Below are 8,254 nucleotides of genomic sequence, written 5' to 3'. Positions count from 1 at the left end.
TTTTTGTGAAGTCGAGTATGTTTTTAAAGTCCTTCTGCCGCACTTGCAACTTTTACATAAATATGTACATGTGTATGTATGTACGTTGAAGCTTTTAAGTATTTTAAGTATTTCATAAAAGTTTAAGTGCATGTTTACAAATGCTTTCCGTGTTCACCTACTTATGCGGTTGTTCATACTTGAGAAGGAATGTAGGCATGCACTTAGGGTGGTCCAAAAACACATTTGGAAAAAGTAAAGTCGGAATTTTAATGTTCTTACTTCCTAGGAGTGTTCTTGATCGAAAATATATACACCTGTTTTTTTTTTTTTTTCGAAATCCAAAAATATTTAGAGGTCGCACAGAGCGCTGAGGGTTTTCCATGTATTTTACATCGGAAAAAAGCAATTTTTTGTGGAAATGATATAGAATTCTTGAAAATCAATATTTTTCCTCTTCAGAAGACTTCCGGTAATAATGCGCAATTGTTTATTTTAATATTTTTTAATGCCAGCAAATTATTATGGGTCCCCCTTTAACTTTTTTGGGGTTTTAATGGGACTTATAAAAAATATTTAATACTAAGGAATGGTTAAATGAACCATTATTAGTGAAAATCTTCTGAAGAGAAACAAAGCTTTCGGATTGAAAAATATATATTTTAAAAAATTCTATGCCATTTCTACAAAAAAAAAAATGGTTTTTTCTCCATATAAAAATACATGAAATACTGAAATGGCTAGAAATTAGCGTTATTTTTTAGAATTTTTTATTTTTATCGCAATTGCTTCCATATCGAGAATAAACACAATTTATTTTTATATAGAAGAAACCCGTAATATCTTCGACAAAAAAAATTTTAACAATTCTCGGTAATTTTTGAAACTCATAATTTTAAGCTTTACATATTTTTAAACAATCTAATTAAAAAAATGGAAATTTTTGCGAAAGTCTGTTGATTTTTGAATGACTGAAACTCGATTTACACGTTTTTTGTTAAAGAATGAACTTGTCAATATGCGGTGCGGCTATAATTTTTTCGACCGCTGTGTATACACATCTGTTGACATTTGACAAAACCACTTAAGTCTGTCTTTCACGGACAAACCAAATAGCATATGTCGACAAAACATATTTTACCGCCAACGAAAGAAATGTTATAATTGGAGAGAAATATTAATTTATTTTGTCGTTGTTTACAACCTTTAAAATATTTCTGTTTTCAACAACTAAATGCATTTAGTTTTAATAAAATGTATTGCTCTGCCTTTGAAAAGGGCTTCGGCGACTTAGTTTGCCCGGGAGAGACGCACTTAAGTTGTCTCTACCAATTTTCATACCAACTTATTAAAATGTGAACTTGAGTCAAACTTGAACCCAGACCTCCTTATCATGTTTACTCCTTTACCTGTTAAAAAAGCTTCCCCTTAACCCTATTTTGTAGAATTATTTATTAAAAAAAACTAGGTCATTAGTAAAAGCGAAATTTTAGAGCGGTACGTTTTCTAAAAAGAGGTATTAACCAAGCATACAGATGCAGTAACACAGGTTCAGTAATATCTCGAGAAGTAATAAACGGTCGACTGCGAAAACTCAAATATATTCATAGCTGTAAGCATCATCCAAGAGAAGAACATTTTTCACCAAGAAATAATAAACTTTAAATATAATTTTTATGGTAATAATAAACGCTTTGGAGTTTCAGAAAACTGTTCAATTATTTTCTTCTCAATCATATCTCTTACGTCTCCGTTTGCGCACTCTAGCTAATGTGAGGAACCCATTTGCGAGAAGCGGTAACCAATACGAGTGTAGCCTTTGTCCATTGCAGAAAGACAGGAGGCTTCGGTGGGGTCACTTCGACTTATTCGGTTTAAGGGCTCACTAAAGTCAGCAGCATCTATTCCGCTTTAAGGCCAGTATGCAGCTCTCAAGAAAACGGTCAAGAAAAAAATTGCGATTATTTCGTGTGTGTGTGTGTTCAAGGAATTTTGACATCTGATGCTTCACCATTTGCTTCACAGCCAGTTGCCTCACTCCTTCCTCAACAAATAATGGAACAGGCTTATATTTCTCTTACAAACATGGGTTGTCTTGTGCTATTTCTTCACCAAAAACTTTAGAAAACCGTAGTAGAAAGCGTAGCAAATTCCGTAAGAACTGCGTACTGCCTTAAGGAAATTTGACTCAAAAAAATTGTTAGCCATTTCTTGTACGTCATTTTATATGGAGTTTTTGCTTTTCTTGAGAGCTGCATACTGGCCTTCAGATACGACAGGAAGCGGGCGTCTGTTGTCTTGAATCAAGCGGCTTGCTATATAATTGAGCATTTTCAAAAATTCTCCCAGCAATGACTGCATTGAGGCCAGTAAGATAAAGTAACACATCAAATGGACAACGAAAAACAGCCTCCCTCCATATTTTAACGACCCACTACCCGAAACAAGGACTACGCTTTACGTATATGCGTTTCGAATGTCCGGACCCTCTACACAACTGCTATACAGTACAAAAAATGCGATGGAAGGGCATGATTGTGGAAATTTGCGGCGTGCGACATTTATCCGAGCTGTCATGAGACGGCGTACAAGTTTGGTGTGCGATTTGTAGCTGGGCGGAGGCCTTGACAGTTTGTATCCAGATTTGCCCCCACCCCTGAACGAATCGGCTCAATCCGCATGGAAGCTAAAAATATTTGGTCTAAAGCCCTGGTTATACTTGCATTGTGCTGCAGCAGCGCATAACATGAGTAGGTACTGCCACATATCGAATCTGAGCTATCGAATAATGAGCGCATGACAGAGAAGTCAGGAGAATTTTCATTTTTCGCTATGTGAGATTTTCAAAGAGAGATGTCAGTCCTATTTCTCTCATTAGTCTGTTCCCGTACCTATAAGATTTACAGGAATTACTGTAAAGTCGTTCTTGTACATACATACATTGAGGCATATTTATAGTCGACACAAAGTCGATTATAAAGTTATTTGTCACCATTTCATTGAAAAAGCAGCAACTAACTTTGGTATCGACTTCATTTAGGCTATGAATATGCTTTCTTCAGTTATGTCTGCCTAACTATACCCTGTAGCACTGGAACAGACTAACTGATTACACTGAACAGCTCATTCTGGCAGATTATGCGCTCTATGCTGAGCATAATTACGCCACTGCTTCAAATGCGCTGCTTCTCTATGGCCTGCAATGTAAGTATAGCCAGCGCTTAAAGGTCGGAAATTTGGGTTTTGATGACCACGCATCCAACAACGGAGAGAGGCTCATCGACTTCGCTGCAGCGCGGTACATAGCTGTTATTTATTGGTGCCTACAGCAACATCGAAACATACACAAAACCATTTGGTTGTTTTCTGATTAAAACCCAAATTGATAACTTTGTGATAGGCGCGACGAAAGTTCGATGTTGAGAAACTACAGCCGAGAACTTTCGCAATCGACTCTGAATCAGTGATGCAAAAGTAGGCACAATAGTGCCATTTTTGGCACTTTCATTCACAAAGTCACTTTTGGCACAATTCATCCTGTTTCGGCACAATCATAAAATACGGAAATTTAAAATAATAGGCTACTATATAACAAAAAATCACACACCACATTATAGATAAAAAAATGCAAAAAGTGAAAATTAAAAGCACTAAAAATTAAAATAAGGGCCGTGAGAAGTATTTACAAACCGCTGAATTCTATTGTGAATACGAAGTACGAAAAGTAAGTTTTCGCAACAACAAGCTTTTAATTCAGAATTTTTAGAAAGATTCTAAGCTTGCAGTTTTATAGTCCATTAAATAAAAGCGCAAGTTTCTGCGATATCCCGATGAATTTTGGTATTTTTTTCTGACGTTGTCATATATTTTCATGCATTAAAAAATTTTCGAATACACTTTATATGGAACAAAAATCCTTGAAATTGAAAACTTGGAATCTCCTTAAAAATTCTGAATTCAAACTTTGTTGTTGGGAAAACTTGTTAAATTTTTATACTTTTTGTGCAAAGTTTGAAATGACGATTTTTGTACATACATATATTGTGTTTGATGAGTGAAAGCGCGCATTGCTTACCACTACACCACAGCGGCCGACATATATGTATGTGTGTAAAAATATCATAATACTTTCATATATTTCGGTGTATTTCCCCTCCCTAATTGGAATTCTGTGTAATTTTACTATAAATTTATGCATATGTCTAAGGAATCCTCCATAAAAGTGATTTACTGTAACAATTTAGCTAATTAATAATTATTATATTACTTCAGTATATTTTAAAAATATTATTTATAAAAATATATTGTTCTTAAAACGCCTTAACAAATTTAATTTTGTGGCACTGTCATTTTGTTTTCGGCACTATTTTTGAAGACCATTTGGCACATTTTGAAATTTTGAAATTCCATCCCTGCTCTGAATTCTGCTCATTTTTAAAAAGAACAAAAGAGAGACAGAAATGCCGCAAGAAAAATAGCGACACAGGGGACGCTTTTAACGAAGAAGAATGCTGCGCTTGTTTCAATATATCAAGGCAGAAAAACGCAGGGCTCATGTGGAAATGAAGGACATGGTCATAAACTCGACTACGCACACAGGCCCATATCTATTCGTTATACATTATTATTTTTTAACTCAGCATTGTCATATAACCTTCAGGGGGCCACATCGTCTCTCGAGAGGAGTCTTGGTCTAAACTTTAGAGCCTATTTCTTGTTTACAATATACAAAGGTGCTAGGTCTATAAGCGCGTTGAGAGAAGCGGTTTTTGCTGTTATTCTCATCGCATCAGCAATGTCCTCGCAGGCTAGTTGTTGGAGTATTTTGAGCGTTGTCTAAGTGGAATTCACTTCTGTTTTCTTCCACAGTACAGAATATATTATTAACTTCCGGCAGTTGCAAATATAACTATGACCTGGTCTGTTTAATAGTTTATCACAGTGCGGATTCAATGGCAGGTTGTCGTAAAGGACAACTACCAGATATTTTACTTCATTAGAGCAGGCTATCTTTTTTTTCTAAAGAGGGCTTCTAGTATTTTATCCTTTTCCTTTTGTGGGGAAAACAACTTTACTTGTCTTCTTAGCGTTAACTTTTAACCCGTTTTGACTGGACGATTTCGTGGCCTCTTTTGGCGCATTTTATTAATAAAAACTTAAAAAAGGTATATAAAAAATATTTGCGACTGTATTTGAAAATGTTCGGCCTTTTGAAGTAAATTATGTTTTCAGCTAAATAAGATGTCCTCTCATACCAAACACCAGGCAGCACTGAAATTGGTAGTCAGAAACCCAAGATTTCTCAAATGAAGTTAACTATTTAAAAAGAGCAACGAATTGATAAACTTTTTATAGTTACATAGACGGTAATCACAACGCTTGTCTGTGGGACGAAACCACAACAGACTGATAGGCTTATTTCTAGTTTGATACGAATGCCATAAAAGCGTTTGCAAGCTTTGTATATTTTCAATCACCGATTCGCAGAAACCAAACTAATCAACGGCAACATGCTATCCTCAACTCATTGTTCACATTGCCAATAAATGTTCTACGTGCTACATACATATGCTTTTACGTAACAGCATTTTAGCCGTTGCTAACTTGATTGCAAGTCGCATATTCGCACATACATATATGTATATGTATACGGTGACCATTCTTAACAATTTTGGCGGGACAGTACCGATTTTGACAATATTGTTCCGCTGCATATTTTCCAAAAGTCGGCACGTATAACTGTCTCGATTTTTCATATTTGTACCGATTAAATCCCGATTTTTAGTGTTTTATTTATTAATTTAATAAGAGGCTCCTTGTATTCTGATCCAAAAACAAATTTTCGTACAAACGTGGCAGCATTTCATTAACAAAAAAGACATAGAATATAAGGGAGCCATAACGTAGCCAGCATCCTTATTCTCTATGATTTAGGTTATGTTTTATTCTGTCAAACTGGTGCTCTCGCTATATTGCAGTCTATCATTATTTTCTAATTTTTTTTGAAGTTTTTTATATATTATTTGTTAACTTTTTTAATGAAAGAATTCTAACTTGAATTTAGGGAAATTATATATGAAGTCCCTCGAAAAAATACGCGAACAAAAAATCATGAAAAATTAACGGTAGATAAGTCCAAACTACTTCAAACTTGCACTTTATAAATTTACTAAAATTTAAAAATTCTAGAAAATCTGATTAAAATGTTTACAATTTTGGTCAAATTTTTTATTCGAATTTTTATAAATATTTTACAAAATTAAAATTTTGATTCAGATGTTTTTTCTTTGTTAGTAAGTTTTATTTTCATAAAAAAAATAAAAAAAATATTTTAAGCAAAGAAATGTTTTGCGTGTAAAATTGTTTTAAATAAAACTGTATTAAATGATTGTATATCCTTTTATTCTAAAAAAATTTTATGTTCGGATTCGAAGCTTTAGAAATGTCCCGATTTTTGGCCAAAGAAGTCTGGTCACCGTACATATATAACGTCCCTTCCTGCTGAAGGATATACGTATGTATATGTGTATGCGTATGTACAAACTTACCCACTAACCAAGATTAGTTTTCATGCCTGTAAAAGTCATTTCAGCTGCGACAAAGATACTCCTCGTTTATATTAGGGGATTCACAAGAAGTGTTAACCGTCGTAAAATAACGGTTAAAATGATTTTGTAGTTAGAAATCCTCTAAAACCATTTTAATCACTATTTTACATAAAAAAATCTTAAGCTTAAGACTTTACGACGGTTAACACGTCTTGTGAATCCCCTATATGTATTGATATCTTTTGGAGTACATAACAGTAAAGTTTACACGTAAACCTTCCGTCGCGGAATCCACTAGTGTAGACACTGGTAAATGTGTTTGCTCTGCATACTTTTTTCACCAATTGCAACCAATCCTTGTAATGTATGGACTTCACAACTGCAAATTACCTGCAGCAAACTTTAGAGAATTTTTTCCATCTCGGTTGTATTGTCTCCGAACTTTTGCAAAACGATGAAACTTAAGTTTTGCTTGTGAGACTGTCGACAATGCTTCCCATATATATACATACATATAATAAAATTATAACAGGTCGATCTGCACATAGTAGATATTAAAGAAAATTTCTTCGGGTCTTTATTGAAGCAACATAAGCCAAATAAATATTAATTCGAATTTTTGTCTGTCTGTATGTTTGTACGCGCATCACTCTAAAATGAATGCATGGAATTGAATGCACCGATGCATTCCTAGAGGTCTTACTTAAAATATAGAAAGAAATTAGAGAATTGCCACCTGTTTGAAAATTGTAGTTTAAGTAAATTGATAAGATAAAGTAAATATTGCAATATGGCTACTAAAAGAAAGAGGTTTTAGAAGGCTTATAGCCAAAAATATATATGTCGATATATCCGTTCGATATCAAACGAGTTTTAGCCCTGCATTCGTAATATACGTAAATTTTACGTGTACGCCGCATAAAAGTCCATATTTTTTATGTAAATTTGATTAGAAATGTTAGAATATAAAAATTTACCTCATTAATTTTTCTCTTCTTAACCAACTTCAAAAAAAGGAGGAGGTTATGAATTCATCGGATTTTTTTATGTATGTTACCGCATAACTTTGGACCACATTAACCGATTTCGATAATTTGTTTTTTATGGTGCCTCAGGGGAAGTTCCATACTAATTTGGTTTAGATCCGATCATTGGCTCATGAAGATATTAACGGTAATTCTAAATTTGTATATGAGAATTCAAGTGTGTGTTGTGTTTTTTGCTTAAAAATTACTTGTTATTGTAACAATTGAGTTGTACCGAGCCCTACAATAGAATTTATATTGCATAAACTTTATTATGAACTTATTGAAGAGTTAAAATCCAAATTTGTTAGTTACCTTAATTGCATGCACATTTTAAAATGCGACTTAGTCTTTACACCAAAATTGTAATTTTTTCATTATTTTTAACCGACTTCAAAAAAAAGAGGAGGTTATCTATTCGTCGGAATATTTTTTTATGTACATCTGTTACCACATAACCGATTTCGATAATTCTTTTTTAAGGGAAAGGTGGTAACTCAGAGGTGGTCCCATCCTAATTCGGTTTAGATCCGATTATAACTATTGGATCACGAAAAAATTAACGGTAATCTTAAAGTTTTACATGAGAATTGAAGTCGGTTTGGTTTTTTGTTAAAAAATTACTTGTTTATTTAAACAAAAGTCTTCGAGTGTCTTCTGCAAATCGATAAATTGTTGTAGTGATGATTTCATTTTTGTTTT

Source organism: Rhagoletis pomonella, unplaced genomic scaffold (genome assembly GCF_013731165.1).
Source record: "Rhagoletis pomonella isolate Grant_MI unplaced genomic scaffold, Rhpom_1.0 Rhpom_scaffold_00010, whole genome shotgun sequence".
Classification (NCBI taxonomy): Eukaryota; Metazoa; Arthropoda; class Insecta; order Diptera; family Tephritidae; genus Rhagoletis; species Rhagoletis pomonella.
Note: the sequence above shows the minus strand (reverse complement) of the source record.